Genomic DNA, 17,045 nt, shown 5'->3' with positions numbered 1-17,045 from the left:
ATTGGGAGGATTAAAATGATTTTAGTTTATAAATACTTTTAAGAGGTATGATTTGGATAAAAACGGAGACATGGAAGTTCTCTGCACGGTGGTGGTATTTGTAGCCACGGAAGTAAACAAAATGCCAAAGCGAGAGAGGAAGCATGAAATTTGGGTGCAGAATTTGGGGGAAAAGTTTTTGTTCAGATGAATGGATACAAAGACAGGAGACTAAATAGTCTGAGATGTGGAGAAACCACTACATTCATTTGACACATAAAACCAGGCTGACAGTGGGGGGGCGAGGAGTTGAGCAAAGATTTTCAAACTTACTTTAGACACAGATTCTTCTCCTCCAAGGATTTTATGTCAAGTTCAATACATAAACTAACAAGTGCAAACCGGTGGAACATGCGATGCGGGCACCACTTTAAGCATTCCACATACAGTTGTGCATTTCAATCTCATGCAACCTTGTGCATCAGGTACCGTTTATTACTCCCATTTTACAGGTGGGTAAACTGAAGCACAGAGAGGTGTGGAGTAACCTGCCCAAGGTGTAGAGCGAACGTTAGGATTCAGAAAGTCTGACCCCAGGGATAGGAAGCTCCAGGAGGACTTCCTGGAGGAGGAGGAATGGGCATCTGGTCTTCCCCAGCCCACAGCAGCAGCCAGACCAGGAGAAAAGGAGGAGAACCATAGTTATCCCACAGTTAGAGTGATCTCTTTGCTCCAAGACATTCAGCCAACATCTAGCTTTTTAGAACTCCCTCTCTCCTTCTTTCGCTGCAACCAAATGGCATTTTAATTTCCCTCTAAAATTTCACGAAAGATAATTTCAGCCTCTCCATAGTACTTCAACCCAAATCTCAAAAAAAAAAAAAGTTCAAAGGAAGAATGAAGGAATAGAAAGAAGTCACTTAAAGTTATTGCTGCATTGGCAGAGAGAGCAGGAATGGGCAACAGCAGAAAGAGCTTAGGGGAAGATTTTCATGGAGCTATAAAAATTGTGGTACGTCTCCAGTGGGGGTTATAGAATCTAATCGGGAGTCATAAAGAACTTTTGATAACCCAAGCTCTGCACAGACCAAAGATACATACATACATGGTTAAGTGTATATGTAACACCACTCCTATAACTTCAGGCTGGGAAAGCTTGTACCAAAAAGAGGCACATTGAAACCGCAGTTGTTTTTTTTCTTCAAAACATTCTGTCTCTAACTTTTTAAAGGTCTGATTTATTGCATTATAAATTTAAGGAATGGCCCATCTGTGTCCTGTTCTGTCTTACAAACAAAAAACAAACTTAGCTCCTAGATTTGCATTCGCTCAGTAGCAGTTGAAAGCATTTGGTGTCTGTCTTCCTAGGAGTGAGTGGCAGCTGCACCCACGGAGACAGGTGTGCCTGGAACTTGCATGACTGTCTCAAGCCCTTGCTGAACTTGTACGGTTTTATAAAGTCACCAAACCCTGGCTTGGAGTCCTAAAACACCAAGGCTCACTCTTATTTGCGTCTATTCACAATAAACAATAACACTTCCTGTACGCTGTAGGAACTCGGTCACTTTTTTTTTTTTTTTTTTTACTTTTGCTTTTTTGAATTTCAGAATATTTGGGGTACAAATGTTTTGGTTACATAAATTGCTTTTGTACTGTTCGAGTCAAAGTTGTAAGTGTGCCCTGTCACCCAGATGGTGTGCATTGTACCCATTAGGTGTGAATTTACCCATCCCCGCCTCCCCCTCCCACCTGCTTGATTTCCAATGAGTGTTATTTCCATATGTGCACGTGAGTGTTGGTGGATTAGTTCCAATTTAATGGTGAATACATGTAGTGTTTGTTTTTCCATTCTTGTGATATTTCAGTTACGTGAATAGTCTCCACTTCCAACCAGGTTAACACAAGAGATATTCTTTATTTTTTTTCCCATGGCTGAGCAATCATTTAACTGAATTGCTTGAAATAGTATTATGGTCTGGACAAGCCAAAAGCAGCAGATACTGTGGCTTGACAATTCTTTATATTTAGGTAAATCCATTTCCATTTCACAAGTATTTAGACTTGGTGGTGAAATTTCAAAAACTGGTAACTATATTATAATTCTGGCAATTTTGGCTTCTCCCTCTAATACTAGAGGGAGATATTTGCATTTTGTTTCCTAACAAAATCTGTAGCTATTTTTTAATCAACAGACACTTGGTGAGCATGCATACGTTTCTAAAAAGTAGGTAGGTGCCTCAGAACTACACCTGAGAAGCAATAGGAGCGGGCCTTTTGTTTTCAACAACTTGTCACAAGTGAACCACAAAACGGATAAAGCATGAGTGGATAATTCACAGGTGCCTTTTTCTGTCTTTTCCTAACTCGTACTCTTTGGGGGATTTGGAGTGGTCTCCCAAACATGGTCCTGTGCCTATCAGGAGTCCTCAAACTTTTTAAACAGGGGGCCAGTTCACTGTCCCTCAGACCGCTGGAGAGTGCGCACTGTGAGCCCAGGCTGCTAAGCAGGACAGGCAGCGGTGGCAAAAACACCCAGCGGGCTGGATAAATGTCCTAGGCGGGCGGCATGTGGCCCGCAGGCTGTAGTTTGAGGACGCCTGGCGTATATCAAGGACCTAGGAAGGCACAAAGACAGAATATACGTTTATGTTTAGCAACATTTTTGATTTCATTCGCATCTTTGCCAAGTAGCCCTAAAGCTGTCCTTATTACCGGTGTTTTCATCAAATCACACTGTCACCGTAAATCTCCAATTTCATTTTCTGCTGTTTCTGACCAAAAGAAGAGTCAGATAAATGTGTGCATATTGAAACACCTGGTAGAGTTTTCACAGCGCACTGCTCTGTTGGATGGGGAATTAGAAATCCAGTGTGGTAGGAGGACTGAAATCTGTGCTATGGCAATGTTAAGTATACTGAGAAAAGCCCAAAATAGCTCCATGCAGTTTCAAAATGAGGAAAATAGCCGAGAGGACAATGAACTGGAGGTAGAATTATTTTCCATATATTTTTGCAAATCTAGGCAATGCATTCTCCATTCAAGCCACAAAACGAGTGAACAGCGGGCAAAGAGGCTCAAGATGAAAACTCACGTGCCTTTTACCTTAGGGCCTCTGACTTCTGCCTCTTGGGCTGCATTTCAATCTAAACTCTCTTATTTCGGGAGAGTAGGAAGGAAAGGGCCTAATTATCACAAAAGTAGAATTCATCACTAATCTCATTACCAGAACTAACATACGTGAAAACTTCACATATTTTACTTTTTTGAAAAAAATCCATTCTGTCTCTGAATGACATAAGGGTAAATGCTTTTTCTCTAATAGTCTGCCAGTGAGCTCTGGTCTTTAGTGTTACTACATAAAGTGCTTATATTTCTCAATGCCTAAACACAGACATCATTAGGAAGAGATTTCTGGAATATTTTACACACACACATTGTCCTTAAATAAACTTTAACTTACAAGGTTAATATTCATGATGTAATGATACAAAGGTTGGAATGCTTCAGAGAAAAAGAATATTAAAACATTGTTTTTAGAAGACTTACAAATAACTAACTCCCATAAGGTGAAACAAATTAGCATAAGGTAGTATATATGTAGTATGTGAATTAATGAATCAAATGTTCTGGTCAAAAAGAGGTCTGATGGCTACAAAGCCTTGACCAAAAGGATAAAACATGTTGAAATTACCAGATTCAGTGGGTTTACCTACTGGATACAGTAAAATGCCCTCTAAGTTTTCTCATTGTGTAGTAGTAGTAGTAGTAATAATAATTCTCAGAATCATTACGTAATTTATGTTGAGTAAGCCAAGAAACAAACACGAGTACTTAGGAAACGAACACGTGTTGCATTTACTTAGCTGCTTTTTCTACAAAGAGCTACTTCTATAGATTTTGCTAGAAATACCTACCAGTTCTAGCCAGAATCCAATCGGTTAGCAAAATAGACGTCCTGATTAGATACTGGGGGAAAAAGAAGTCATATGAGCATGTCTGACTTCCCTGTTAATGCAAACATTTTGTTCAAATTAATAATTATTAATGTGGATAACTTTACCCTGCTATTAAAAAATCGAAATATTCTTGATGTCCATTCTTCGAATATGTGTGTTTTATGTTGCTATTCTATTCCTGTCCTCCTAAAAATAACGTTACAAATAAAAATATGTAACTTCCACTGTAGAAGGAAGCTATAGATTTTCCATATGGTGAGGAAAACCTCTGTTTTCACAGCTGAATCACCACTAATACGATTATTCTTTTGGCTGACGTATTGGTCAAATCGGAGTCTGTGGTTGATTCTGTGGTTTACCACGTAGTCAAACATGAGCTTGTGACATTGAATGGGCCGTGCCCTGCCCAATTTGGTCCCACTGTTCGTGCACGCTGAGACAGAGCAGCGTCCAGGAAATGAAGATCATGTGTGTTTGCACAAATAGTCTGTAAAACCGTGCTAGAACACAGGGTCACGTGACTTACGTGAGAAACAGCAAAGTCATATCCTGAGTGGAAGCCATGCTTCTGGAATCCTTCTTTTAATCAATCCAAGGACCTTGCTTCAGAAAGCAAATACAACAAATTGTTTGGCACCGCAGGGCAGCCTAGGAAATTACTAGCCTGTAATCGTGAGCCAAAAACCATTTGCATCATGTGCCTAAAATGCGTGGTCTAGGCTGAAAATTCTGCCAACGTTTTCAGGGCTATAAGTCATTTTACAACCCCAAATGTTGGAGAGTGCTGGTGTTTTGTTCTTTGTTGCTTCACATTCCTTTCTGTCCCAACCCTTCTGTCTCTTTTAAACCAAGGAAATATGGCCTTGGTTTTCAGAGGTAAACAAAGAGGCTGCCAGGTGTCGGTGGCTGTGTTGAGTACTGCACTTGAGGACACATTTATTTAATGGAATATCCACAGCGCTAAGATATCTGTGTTCTACTCAGAAAAATATGACCGAGGAGGAGGCTTGACCAATTTCACTCCGCCAGGAGTCCTTAGAAGAATTGAGGCTATCATGGAAAATTCACTGGACAAAGGAACAAAAGAGACCAGTCCTGAAACTAAAGACCCTTGCGTAAACTCTTTGAGGATGAACGTCTTTGTAAATTACCATGGTACGACTGACCCATGGTTAGTTGAAGATGGGCTTTGAGTAGGCTGTGGTTTTTCTAGTGATCAATGAAGAGGCAGGTACCACTGCTGCTTGTTGGAGCCTTTAGCACATATTTTCACAAGTTGTGGGTGGCTGTTACGGTCACGGAACAGGAAATTAACAAGCATTGTGTGTGGTGCAAATTGGCAAACTTGGTTCCTTGTAACATGTTCTAACCGCCTGAGGACTTTCGTGAAATATATTGGTCACTTTTTGGAGGGGTGTCTTAAAGCTCCCTGGAGTTCCTAGAGTCAAATTAGAATATTGAAATAATAACTTACTGGATAAAACTGGGATGGGCCAACCAGGATAAAGCAATTTCTTTAAGGGACTGAGCCTATTCATTTATCTAGAAAAGATAGATGGTTTTCTGGGATGATGTCATGACTGGAAGGGAGAAGATGATGGTTTAAATCTAGGCCAGTTAAGAACAAACTATATAACCTGGGATAAGGTTACCCTCACCTTTTTCTGAGGTTATTTCTAGTCCTAGAAGTCCATGACTATTTTAATTCAAGGGGAAACCGAGGAAAACTATCACTGAGATCGTCTTTAAACACCCCTGTGGTATTACAAGCTCTCCATAAATATTCAAAAGCTGTTTAATGCAGGAAGTTGATCCCTGACCAAGAGCAATTTTATTCCCTCACTCTGTTTATATATAACCTTAGTAATATTCCTGACGCTGAAATATTGAACGAAGATTCCACGTCAGCCAACCACTTGAAATGAATAATGGAACTGCTCTTTGGGGCACCTCATCATGTGTTTTTGTTTAGGTATGTCATTTTTCAGTGTTACATTTTATTTATGTAAAGAGGAAGTTAAAAAAAAAAAAAGGAAATGTTAGCAAAATGAGCTCCCTGACAGCCTAACAAAATGCCTGCCATAGGGACTGTAAGTCCCATTTGTAACTCGTAGGTTCGAATCATAAGTAGTGAAATTACAGGTTTATTCTTTGATAGATCTCAAAGCCACGTGTGTGTAGAAGCCCATTCTGAAACTCAGCAGGTGTTTTTCATTCATCCCAATTTCCCCCAAAACACAGGGGTATCAAAAGAAAAACATTGTAAGGAAGGGGGCGAGGGGGAACATTTTCTCTTGTTTTTAGAACAAGGCCATTAGGTAAATTTTCTTCCTCAGATGCAAGACTTCAGGAGAGAGGTATAGAAGGAGGTGGAATCTTTCGAAACTAGCAAGTAAATCACTTTCAATGAGGTTCAGCTACTTGCCCAAGAAAAAATGGGAGGAAAAGGCATTTAAAAGAAAACAAGATTCTGGTTTTGTGGGTCCCAGCAATGGAAATTTCTAAATATCAGTTGAGTCAAGCCAAGCATTTGTTACAACCGTGGTTACCTTCTCGAAAGGCATGGAATCACACGGGAGATACTTGCTTTGGGGATTTCCAGCTTCAAGTAGCTGCTTGATTTAGATGAAAGCATTTGTGAGCACCAGATGTGTTTGCCTCAAGACAACCAGATTAATACTGGTCCAGGGACCCAGAATCATTCATCCTTCGTGACTGCTCATTCCTTCAGGCAAAATAACATCCTGGACTTAGCCCATCCCACAGGATACTTAATTAACTCCAAAGACAAAATTGGACTCTGCGGATGCCTCTGTTGTTTCATCTTAGGGTTGGTGGGGTTGGATGGCTCTAGGAGCTGGACCATTTTATCATCTTTAAAGGGTGTGTTTTAAGGAGAGATTTCAAACTCTTTCCAGGTTCAGTTAGAGGCAAGGGGGGAAGATCTGGATGAAATAAAAGCAAATGAGGGCTGACTTCAGACACAGCACTGCACTTGTGTCCTAGTATCAATACTTTTCCAGCTCCCCCATTCTACGTCAAGCCCAACCACTTGCCGCATGGCAAGGTCTAGCCTCACGCTGAGACCAAATAGATGGGGTGATTTAAGGAGTCTCTGGAAAGTTCCTAGTCTGCCAGATACCTTCCCCTGTTGTCCAGAATTCCTCAGTAAATAGCAAGGGTTCTTCTCTAGAACCAGATGTCTTGACTAGAACTACCTAGAACTGGAAGAACCTGTCAAAATAAAGCATGATGAGGACCCCCTGAATCAGCAAGGCTTAGTATTTGAAACTATAGATACTCCGGAGGTGGGGGTGGCTGGGATTTATGCCCAGGGTTGGGAACATCAGCCTCCTCACAAATGTCATCATCCTGGAGAGAACCATTTGCTCCTTCCTGCCTTAATTGTAACTTCAGTCACATTCTCCTGTCGTTTCAGCATCAGTACAGTCGTGATGTGGGTTCATCCAGTCTACTGTGCCCTGCCTATATTCTAGGTGAGAGGACTAAGTCCAGAGAGAGATTGTAGGTATTCCCCAAGGTCACAAAGGTTTGCTGGTAATAGCTAAAGCCCAAATCCCATTGTTTCTGATCCAGTAAACATTCTGTGACACTTTGCCGCCACCGGTACCACCAGCATTTGTTGGCTGCTTTAGCGTCTGATTGCACAGATAATCTGAAATAGCTTCCCAGCCTACTTAAGTTGTAGGGAGGCTGAAATGAGAAAACGGTGCAAAGTATCCAAAGCTCTGTTTCCGTATAGAAAATGGTTCACAAACATTCAAAGCACATGCCCTTCTTTAACCCCGCCCCTGTGGAGTCTCCCAGCAGAAGTCTTTGAACAACCATGAGAATGTCGTGGTTGGAAGCAAAGAGGAGGAACAAGAGGCTGGGGGCGGGGGGGGGGGCGGGTAAGAGTCAGAAGTACAGGGGTGCAGCAGTCAAGGCAAACTTTGCAGGGACCAGCTCTGTCCCTGCTAATAGAGTGAATAGATTCTTCTAACAAAGGAACAGATAATTGGCTCCCAAAATCTCCTTAAGGAACAGATGGGATGTAGGAGTTGAGAACTCTATTCAGGGAGTGCAGTAATCACATTAGATGCTACGGTTTTAGCCAACTCACCCAACTGGCTTGTGACTCAGTTCTCTCCATCTGCTAATGTGCTAAAATAATGGGCTGCACCGATCCTTCTGCACCGACTTGCCTTGCAGACAGGCTTTGAGGGGCGGTATACAAAGCCCCTAAGATTTTCAGCATCGATTCAAAACTACTCGAGGTACAAGGAACTCACTAATCACTATGGTTAAGGAGAGATTAATTTTAACCGTTGGACTCCATGCATTTCCGAGGCCCTTTCTAAACGTAAACATTATTTTTCAAAGGAACAATTGATCTGGAACCTATTTATGTGGATCAATATATTTTGCTGTGCATCGTATCAATTACGATAACTAGTGGAGGCCGAAACACCCTCTGATATTTTGACCAAAACCAAAAGGTAGCGACACAGTGAACCTCGCTTCCCTGCCGTCAGTTAAATAAGATCTTTCAAAATGAATTCGCTACCAGCTTGATGGAATGGGCCACAACCCCCAGCATTACTAATGAGAACTGTATCTTTAAGGTATCCATCATTTAAAGAACTAAAATATTCTTCCTCCACAAGCAAAAATACAGTCTTCACTTTCTCTCTCCCTCAAGGCTTCCTTAAAATGATGCCAACTCTGAACAACACAATTTTTCATTCTAAATTTTAGAACATGTGTGAAAATTATCTTATTCTGTGAGTGGCTTTGGAAAGTTTATGTAAGTTACAATTTGAGGGTGGTATTTTTTTTTAGCAATGACATTTTTGATGGTTGGTTTAAAATGATTGTTGCTTCAAGATGCTTTCGCTAATGTGAGAGAACTTAAAAATCTTAAATTTAGCTTTCGAGAGACTTCCATGTTCTTTGAGTTTAAAAGTTGGGAGTTTGGAGAAAGTAGTTTTTCCTTGAGTCAACTGCACTTACAGGAAACCATTCTTTCATGCTAATAAATATTTTTGTCTGTATAATGCCCCAAAAGTTAACAGATTCAGCAAGATCAATAAAAATAGCACAACTTCTTTGGTAGATAGATAGGAAGCAACCAAGTTACTTGGCTCTGTTTCTCACTTTTATACCAGTTCTGGTGTTTGGGGTGAGAGGGGATGGAGGAATTCAGAGTTGAGAAAAGAGACAAAGCTGGTTAACAGAGTCAAAATACACATTTTTGCAAATCCCTGTTGTATAAATAAAGGAGCTAGAAGCAACATGATCACACACACACAGGTCCTTAGGACGGCATTACTTATTGTCTTTTAGAAATGGAAGAGCGTTGGTAGGTGATGAGTTTGGAGGAGGTAGTTCAGATGTTCTACTGTGATCTGACTGTGATGTGAGCTGCAGAAGAGACATGAGAGGAATATCCTGTAGTGGGCCAATGCAGGTCTGTTACTATGTATCCCCTGAGTTGCTACATGGGTGAAAAGGGACTGTTGCTGACCTCGTGTAGACGTGGCTAGAGTCAAGAAGGCAACCAGAATCAACTGCGTCCACCACCCTGACTCTCTGGGGTGACTTGGAGAATATTTCTGTAGCAGGTGAGCCTTTCTAGGGGTCTAATCCCATCGTGGGACAAAAAGACCCAATCGAGAGACAGCACAACAGGTGGCTTTCCTCACCCTAACTTCCATCACTATGCCGTGCCCACCTCTCTCTCTCATCTCATTTGACTTCTTCTTTTGTGAGCTGCAAAGATGCCACCTCCAATAAATCCACCTCTGCAAGGCACTTGAAAGAGTGGTACCGTCGTCGCCTTGGTAATGCCTTTTAGAACCCATAAGTCAAAAACACTTGAAATGATGACACAGTTGTAATAAGCCATATTTGTAGCAAAACATAACTGAGATCACTTCAAATTACTGCCAACAACCCCTAAAAATCCAATGTGATTGAAAAGCTCCTTCCCTGAAAAGTCAATGTTATCTCTGTCCTTGTCTAACTTGATTTGCTGGGTTAGCGAGAGATCGATGACAGTGAGTCTAGAGACACAGGAAGCCTGGTAATTATGTACAAACACTCGAGTACACACACACGCCCCTCTCTAGATACATAGACAGACAGACAGATAGATACAGATGTATAAAATCTTTTTGCCTTTTCATGTCATAACAAGCTAAGACAAGCTATTTGTCAAAAGGCAGACTAGGCTGCAGGGATTTTGCATGGCCCACCATAGCTGGGGAGAGGGAGGAGGCGGAGATTCTCCACTCATCCATAGCATTATCTAAACATTTAATAAGACTCCAAGGAGATCTATGATTTCAGCCTCATAGGTAGTTAATCTTAGGAGAAAAGGAATCACCCGATCTACTTGTCATGGCATGACGTAGCAGAAACGAACGGGTTGGCAGAATGAAAATTTCCCTTCAAGTCAACTTGTTGCAGTATTAGGTAGACCCACCCAGAGAAGTGTGACAGTGGCTTTTATCCAAACTATGGTCAGTGGTGTTTTCATTTAAAAAAAAAAAAAAAAAAAAAAAAAAAAGCTAATTTGCTTTATGGGTAAATCAAATCCAATCATATATTCCATCATTAATTTTTGGACATTTTCCCCAGGACATGGTGAAATTATAAGCTTTTCTGTAGAGTATATGATGAGGAAGAGGCATGACATAAGGGTGAACCACACACATAAATGTGAGTTCTAATCTCAGATCTGTCACTAATTAGCTGGGACATTAAGCGCCCTTTCACCAAATAATAAGAATTCTATGTGCTGAGAACTCTGCTAGATGCAAGCACACATAGACCAGAGAGAGAACATAATTATGCTGATTAACAGAGACAAATGTCTGGAGGAACAGGTGGTGGCGTACTCTTTCTGGACGGAGGGGGCAGAGGTAGAGAAATTCTGCAGCAGGAGATATTAACACGAAGATAGAAGGAGATTGAGTCACAGCCGGAGGTAGCCTCTTAATGCCTCCAGCCATCCCATCTTTGAAGTTAATGGGCTTGTTGCATCAGATGCCTTCTTTCTGCTAATACCGTGATGCTATGTTATTTTCCTTTGGGGAGACACATGCTCCCATTTGGGGGCCACCACATCTGACCAATTTGCAGGTACCTCCAAAGCCAGATTCTTGTATCAGATCTTCCTGACTTAGCTAAAGTGACCGGTCCCTTCGTCCCTATGAAAAGCCCAGTTTTCTGCAAATAAAAGGGAGGATGATATATAGTAAGAGAGGTTTTGTTGCTGTCTGAATTTGTAGCTGGACATTCTAATCCATGGGAAGTTGAGTGCAAATTGTTTTAATCATCCAGTTAGCATAAAGTGACAGATTGCAAAATGAGAGAATAAAGCTAATCCCAGAAGAAGTAAAGCAGTGTAAGGAAACCGAGAGCAGATACCTATGCAAGGTATGAGCAATGGAAATCTAAACCTTCAGAGCATATAAACTCTTAGCTCAGTCACTTTTAAAAAGGAGATTTTTTTTCAATATTTTCTTCTCCACAAATCATGAAATAAATGTCAAGTGGAATTACGAAGGGGGTGCTCTTTCTTGATACTGAAATTTGAGGGTGGGCTTTGTGGGGGAAATGGGATATTACTGTTGCTTGACAACATTATGCTCAGAAAATATCAAAAAGCAGAGTTTAAAATGGGTATTTACATATAATATCCATGCATATTTACATTTAATATCATATTGGATTTAATTTTATTACTTTCCGGAAGGCAATTGGGAGAAAAATAAACACAGTGGAATGTTACCTCATTGGCATGCAGAATCAATATGATAATCACATGGCTGATATAAACTCATAAGAAAATGCTTCTGACATTTCATCAGAGCTTCTTAATTTAGTATTTACAATGTCTGTGTGAAATGATATAGTAGTCTTATTCTTTAATTATGGAGATGGCAAAATGTAACAGATCCCTGACTTTTTTCCTTAATTACTATTAGCTTGGCTCTCAAACTGTTGAATGCAGGTATGTTAATATATAAAGTTGGTCCCCTGTTAGACTTGCCATTGCTTGTATTTAAAATAACTTCTAATCCTTCCTGAAAAATGCTTCAAAAGAAAAAGCTTTTCCTCTCCAATATGTGGACTTTTATTATGAGCTGTAATGTAACACAGGGGTATGATTATGGTGAGATAATCATGGTGCAAAATAGAAATGATGCTTTGGAGTCCTATAACCTCCCCCAAATTATTATTCATCCCGCCGATGTCCCTTAGATATATTGCTCCTTCCTGTAAGGTGATAAGCACTTCTGGAAACAAGGGCTGAATTTTTTTTTTTTTATCATTGCACTCAATGCCTGCAATTTTAAAATGGCATTATTTGGACTAGCAAGTGTATAATAGACAGTAAGTCAGAATGGGGGTAAACAGATGCTTTGGCCATCTCCCCAGCCAGTGGAGAATTCATGTGAGTGGGCTATCGCCCAGAGTCACGATGGTGGAAAGAAAACTGGGCTTGGGTTTCTAGCGCAATTTGGATTTGAGGATCTGGGTTAAGCAATCGCCAGCGTTGATTAGGTTGACCAGATGTCTCCTTCCTCCTCCATTTTTCCTTTTGGTGATGTTAATGATTTTTACTATGCTCTTGGATGCAACACCAATTAGATGTCTGTTAGCATCACGACTCTACCAGACTGGTAGACAAATGTGCCCCCTCTCCCCCACTCCCATTTCCCCCCAAGTAAGTGAGTCCCCCAATCCCTGGGACCCAGGCCCCTGCTTGGAAGAGAGCTGGTGTGAAACGTAAGGCCAGCAACATCCATAAAGCAGTTCTCTGCAGACGTTGTTTTTCCCACTTTAAAGGCAGATTTATCTTACGGCAAATGGTTCCGTTTAAACAAAACAAAGACAAAAGTTATAAAATCCCACTGTCTCCAGACCCGATCGTGAGTGATTAACATTCCCCACAACTTCCCAGAGGCCGCCACGAGGAACTCAGCAAGGGAGAATTGATTGAGTCACTTATTCACGAGTAAAAATGAACAGGGTGCCAGGCCTGTTGACAGGGAGAGAGATGAGTCCAGCCTTATCTTCATGTTACTGGCCTTGCCAGCTGCTATCATGCTATTAAGATAAGGCAGGTTACCCAGGTTTATAAAGCCACCGATCGGAAGCTGGATAGGGAATTCAGAATTTTCTCTCTGCAAGTATTGGTGAGAGCCCAGACAGAGGTAAGTTGGTAAATAAAATTTAAAAATCCACTCTTTAGGAAACAGACATACATAAGGAGCAGACCAAAGCACTTATGTAGCAAGACAGAGCTTTTCTACACATGATGCTTTTCCCATAAGATGATGGGCAGTGATAAAGGGCTAGGAACCGATGCAGAGGCAAGCTCCGAATAACTTGATGGTATTGATAAGTTCAGATCAATAAAGACAGCATGGCTCCTGGCCCCCCACCCTGGGAGCCAATTTCCTATCAATTAATGGGTCTACTGAGCTCTCGTTCCTGGTATATGACTATGTGACCTATTCATTCTTCGCTGCTTTAATTTATAGAGACCCAAAACACTTCATCCAGTTTTGGGGAAGATAAGATGTATAAAAGGACAGTCCGTTTTCACTGTTCATGGATTCCCTAATTATCAATTCACCTGCTCATTAAAATGTGTGTGTAACCCCCAAATCAAGACTTGCGGCCCTTGAGCAAGTCATTCCTGAACCAGGCACAAAGGAGTGGGAAACCTGAGTCACCTGATGGTCCAACGAGACCACACTGTGCCTTCTTGCTCCAGCCCCGGCAAACAAGTGTCCTGTCCATGGACTGTTTCGTGCCACGTTTTCCACTTGTTTGTGCTTTTTGTTAATGATTCTGCTGTATAAAATGGCTCCCAAGAGTGGTGTTGAAGGAAGCCTAATTGGCATAAGAGCAAGAAACCTGTGATACACCTTACCGAGAAAACCTGTGTGTCAGATAAGCTTTCTTTAAGCATGTGTCAATTGTGCTGTTGGCCGTAAGTTCAATGTTAATGAACCAGCCATACATATTAAATGAGGTGTATTTGAACAGAAACACAATACGATTAGGTATTGAACGATTGATGGAAAATGCTGTGATCAGAAGCTCACTGGCATCTAACCCTGTTTTTCCCCTGGGAGCAATGATTCAGTGTCCCTTAGTTGAGTGTCTGCGGTCACTTTTATAGAACACGGCTGCCACCAATAACAATCGTAGACACTATTCTAGAAAGTGATAAGCCCCGCCATAGATGCGAAGGTTTTATTTTGGTTTGGCTCGTTTTGTTCTGCTTTTTCATTATATAAAAGTTTCCCGAAGCAAATTCAGAACCTATTGCTTGGAGGAAGTGGAAAGATGCCATGGAAATAATTCTCAATCTGTCTAGGCACTGCTTGGTGTAGAGAATAAAGGGGTTCTATAAAGGTTGCTTCCAGGTGTCAGGTTCTGTAGAAAATGCTTAATATTTGTCGGATGAATTAATGAGATCCTGTCAAAACTGTAACGGGAGAAATCCTGCTAGGATGGTGGTTTCATTATGCAGCCAACCCACTTGAGGCAGAAAGGGGCTGTTTATGGACCCAGTGCCCCCCTCCCCCCAAAAATGAGAGCAATTACCGCTTCCTCCTCTCTCTACTTCTCTTTTTGAACTGGAACGATTCCTAGCTGGGCCAATTTCAATTCACATACATCGAGTAGCTTCTCAGATCCCTGGCGGATACATCTGAAAGAATGAGAGTTTTGGTGGTGACTCAGGGAATGTGGGTTTGCAAAATGGTGCTCAGGGAAAGTTCGGTTTCTATGGAATGCCAGAGTAACAGCTCGTGTTTATGGAGTCACCCTGGGCTAGGCACTGTCCTAAATGGTAAGTCATTTACTACAACTCCACCATGACTGTAAACCCCATTTTAAAGTAAAGCAAGACAGGGGCAAAGAGGTTGAGTCACTTGCCAAAGACCACACGGCTGATAAGTGCTAACCTGGGCTTGGACAGAGCCTGTCTGACTGCAGATTGCTGGCTTTGACCACGAGATGCAGCTGCCCAACCAAGTTTCCTCTAAGGGACATGAATAAACCAAAGAATCCACAGTGCGTTGGGCTTTGGAAAGGAGTAGTGGGAGAGGGAACAAAGTATAGGAGAGGGAGGCCAGAGAGAACTAAAGCACAGAGGTTTGCTGGGACTCAGTAACCATGAAACCAGAGTTCAGGAGCATTGCCAGAAAGGGGGTGCATCTAATGTACATGAATATTCCAATCCCATGACACCCCATTTCTTTCCTGATTGGTACTGGATTTCCGTGCTGAAAGCAGAAAGCACAAGGCTCAGACAGAACCCTGCATATAACTCTTGACTCCTTCCCTTCTCTCACTCCTTCCCTAAATCAAAGCAATCTTGCAGCTGCCTTAATACTTCTTGAGTGTGAACAGCGCGCTCAACCCTCAGGGCTGTGACCTTCATTTAGCCCACAGTCATCCCATGCCTGGATTGCTGCCACATAGTACTTTTTGGTTTCTCAGCCTGCCTCTTTGCAATCCATTATCTATAATCCAGCTTGAAGGATCTTTTCAAAGTATAAAATTTAATACTGTCACTCCCCTGCTTAAAACCAGCTGACAGCTCCAGAATGCCTCAGGAGTGAACCCATTTCCAGGCGCATGACGATCTGGCTCCTTCCTCCTACCCAGCCCCTCCCCTTGCTTGCTACTCTCTCACTTCATCTCAACACTCGGCACCTTTCCTTGAAAGAGGCTGCCTCCTCTCCACCCCAGGGCCTTTGCACTTGCTAGACCCTCAGTGTGAAATTTTTCTGATGACAACTTGCTTGTTTTTAGAGAATCAGCATCATCGTGTCATGCAAGAGGCCAATCCCCACTCATAGGATTGCATTCAATGATCCCACCAACGCACCTGCCAATCACCCCATCCAGTCCCCATGGTGGCACCTGTCAGCAGTCTGTGGAGATGGTTTCTCCTGTGTCTCTTTCCCCCATGGGACTGTGAGGTCCCTGAGGATAGGAACAGTGCCTTGTCTCTCGGGGATCCCCAAAACCTAGAGTGGGCGTGCAGTAAACAGTATTTCGATAAGCATTTGTGAAAGGGCTCTGCCATTTGCAAGCTGTGGGGAAACCACTCAGACCTTGGGTGTCAACTTCAAATGTGTAGAAACAGGACCTATGAATGAGTGGTTGCAGAACAGCTTGCACCCTGGGACTCACGGGGCTGATTTTGGTCCATAGGGTTGTTTTGTTTCTGACGGTTGACCCGAAGGTCTTCAGGTATACCCTGCCTCTTCAGCCTGTTTCGGGTGTCCCATGCCCTCTGGTGTCACCCACCTGGCCACCTGCCCGGCCTGGAAGGCATCAGAGTTTGTGACCACTGATTTACAGGGTTGTTGCGTGGTGGTAGGAATTTAATGAGGCAGAGAATGATGCTGTTACATAAGCAGTTAGTGCCAGAATCCTCACAACAGAAGAACTTTGTTTGTAAAAACATTTTCACATGGAGTTTGGGATAGAAGTGGGGACCCCAGGGGCTCAGCACTCATCTGGTGTCAGGTTTGGGGAAAAAGGACAGTGTGGGCTTGTGTATGGAAAGAGAGGGTTTGGGGTTTGTTGGAGATGACAGGGATACAGACAGGGTTGAAGAAGAGACACACAGAGGAAGGGGGAGAGAAGCCACAAGGTATCAGAGCGACTACCCGAGGGCAAGGTTGCCAGTCTTGGACCCACAGGCCAAACACGACCGCCACCTGTTTTGGTAAATACAATGTTATGGGACTACGGCCACACTCATTTGTTTATGTGTCCTATACAGCTGCTTTCACAGTATAAGAGTGGAGTTTGGTAGGGTTACCAGAAACCACGTGGTCCATGAAGTCTGAAATCCTTCCTATCTGGCTCCTCTGTGCAGAGGGATTTTGCTGAGCCCTGATGGAGGGGAAGGGCCAGTAGGCGACACGCCTCCCTTGTTGGACTGACTCAGCAGAGCTGTTCGGATCAAAAAAGCCCAGAGTGCAGTTTAACGTGCTGTGAAATTGTCACCTCCTCCTTCAGTCTTGGGGAGCAGCTCGTTGGCTCATGAAGCTTTTTTTTTTT

The 17,045-nt window shown here is 42.3% G+C and overlaps 1 protein-coding gene across 1 annotated transcript in view; it reads left to right on the top strand.

Annotated features, from left to right (window-relative positions):
- Window positions 1-17,045, top strand: part of CELF2 (CUGBP Elav-like family member 2) — a 724,899-nt gene that overhangs the window by 104,418 nt on the left and 603,436 nt on the right. The window lies entirely within an intron of this gene.

The sequence above is a fragment of the Microcebus murinus genome, chromosome 25, assembly GCF_040939455.1.
Source record: "Microcebus murinus isolate Inina chromosome 25, M.murinus_Inina_mat1.0, whole genome shotgun sequence".
In the NCBI taxonomy this organism is placed as follows: domain Eukaryota; kingdom Metazoa; phylum Chordata; class Mammalia; order Primates; family Cheirogaleidae; genus Microcebus; species Microcebus murinus.
This window is presented reverse-complemented; position numbering and strand designations above follow the sequence as displayed.